The sequence below is a fragment of the Symphalangus syndactylus genome, chromosome 17 (assembly GCF_028878055.3).
Source record: "Symphalangus syndactylus isolate Jambi chromosome 17, NHGRI_mSymSyn1-v2.1_pri, whole genome shotgun sequence".
NCBI lineage: Eukaryota > Metazoa > Chordata > Mammalia > Primates > Hylobatidae > Symphalangus > Symphalangus syndactylus.
In genome coordinates this window covers 93,237,176-93,239,699 of record NC_072439.2, presented here as the reverse complement: position 1 = coordinate 93,239,699, position 2,524 = coordinate 93,237,176, and positions in this window count along the sequence as shown.

Sequence of the window (2,524 nt, the reverse complement as noted above, 5' to 3'; positions counted from 1 at the left end):
GCAGGAGAATGGCGTGAACCCCGGGGGACAGAGCCTGCAGTGAGCCGAGATCGTGCCACTGCACTCCAGCCTGGGTGAAAGAGCGAGACTCCTTCTCAAAAAAAAAAAAAAAAAAAAAAAAAAATACAGCCTTCTCATTCTTTCAGTGATTAAAATGCTATAGTACAAGAAAAATTCACTGGATAGAGCCATATCAAGATTCCAGAAGCAGGATTCTGTTGCCCTTAGAGTTGTTACCCCTACAGTTTTCACTGGGCTTGCAGAAATCAGAGTTTCCAGCTAACTACTAGATCTTTGGGGGTTTCTTTGGTTAAGAATGGTGGCCTTGGGCCGGGCGCAGTGGCTCACGCCTGTAATTGCAGCACTTTGGGAGGCCAAGGCGGATTGATGGCCTGAGCTCAGGGGCTTGAGACCAGCCTGACCAACAGGCAGTGAAACCCTGTCTCTACTAAAATTACGAAAATTAGCTGGGTGTGGTGATGGGTGCCTGTAATCCCAGCTACTTGGGCGGCTGAGGCAGGAGAATTGCTTGAACTCAGGAGGTGGAGGTTGCACTGAGCCGATATTGTGCCATTGCACTCCAGCCCGGGCAACAACAGAGACTCTGTCTCAAAAAAAAAAAAAAAAATAGTGGTCCTGTTAGATTCTTAGACATTGTTCATGCGTGGGTCTGAAGTGTCTCTTAAATATACTTGACAATCAATTTCTTTTAGAAAACTATAATTTTACCAATACAGTACTCCTTCTAATATTCATCTACTAATCATATTAACTAAGAGTACACCAGTTTCATCAGGAAAACCCATTTCTGGCATTCAGCATGAAAACTAGCAAAACTTTGGTTGTAGCCCAAGGTCTACATAGCTGCTTATGGAGGAGAGGCTTACTGATGAGAATGATTGCTGTCCCTGTGTGTCCTTGATTAGGATTCGAGACTTAAGTGGGGACTGCTTAATTACAAAAATATTTATTTGCTGTTTATATATATATAAACAAACGAATACATATTATCTCTATGTCATCATATTGTCTTTAAATGGCTACTCATTATAACAAAGCTGCGCTGACTCTATTCTGGAAGTTGTTTCCTTTTTGTTTCCTTATTATTTTTTACATGTCTGCTTCCCTTATAGAATGAAAAACTTGAATTCAGAAATATGTCGTATATTTGTCACCTCCACCTCCACATTTTTAGCATGATACTTCACATAAAATGTTTAATAAGTATTTTGCATAAACTATTTTCTATAAATTCGAATTCTTGTTCTATGTTTAACATTTTGCCTCTCAACACATCATATTCTTTGAAATTGTATCTTGAGATTTGTATCTGAAACAAAGGGTATCTAGGGAGAATTGCTTATTTTATTTGAAAAAGAAAGGAATCTAGGCAAAAATAGCTTTGTGGCCATTAGACTTCAGAAATTAAATTATCACTCTTTGTCATTTTTAGGGAAAAAAAAAAAAAAGAACTGCAAGTGGCCTCACATGACTCAACAACTCAGGAGAGAACACGTTTTCCAAACCAAGCCCATACAGTTGTCATCACTAACAAACAGCCCCACAGGAATCTCAAATTCCAGCACTGATTTTGTGAGCGAGAAGATAAACTGGAAAGATGCAATCATCATTACTCATCGACCTTGCTGGGGTTTCCATCTTTTTTGCTCCAGTTTCTTCCTCACAGGCACGCTGGAAGATAGATGTTAGACAGTTTGCCAGATTCATTTTGAGAAATCACGGGTTGGGAGATTAAAACTGAAATTTGTTTTTGCTTCCATAATGGCTGAATTTTGAGATACCTAAGCATTAAAGTACTTTAAGAGTGAGTAACTGTTAAAAGCTCCTGACAATTTGTGAGGCTAATTCTATCTCCCATGGTTTTACCCATAATCTGAACTTGGCAGATTTTTCTCTCAGCAGAGAGCCTGTTTCTCAAAAACAGTATAGATGGCTACAACGAGTAGATCATTAAATTCCTCTCCATGATCATCAGAGCTTGTCTGTGGGCCAGGATTATTACACCAGAGAATGAAGACCCTTGTTCTTATTGCTGCAGCTACTGCAGTCTCCAGATGCACTCACTGCATCTAAGAAATTGGAGCCATTTTTTTCTGAGCTGAATTTCAAAGTCACCTTCTCAGGAGATGTACATTGTTCAGTTGTCCCCAAAGAAGAATGCACCAAAAACAGTAAGAAATACCATTTTCTGGCTCAGTTCTTGTATTGTTCTATATTTCCAAGCACCTTGCAATTAGAGTTACCAGGTGTGCCCTTGAAAGTAGAACGAGGCCGAGTTTCCATTGTGACTAAGTAAATAGACATCTTCAAGGCTAAAGAAGTTAACAAATTTTGCTAAAATTCTGAATTTTGCTGAAGTTTCTTTATTATTGCTCTGAACTAAATAGAAATACTACAGCTCAGTTATATAGAGGGAACAATACATATGCCTGGATGTGAGTCTCTGGTGAATTATCTCATTGTCTGATTTACCTTCCATGACACTCTTCCATCTATTGATTTA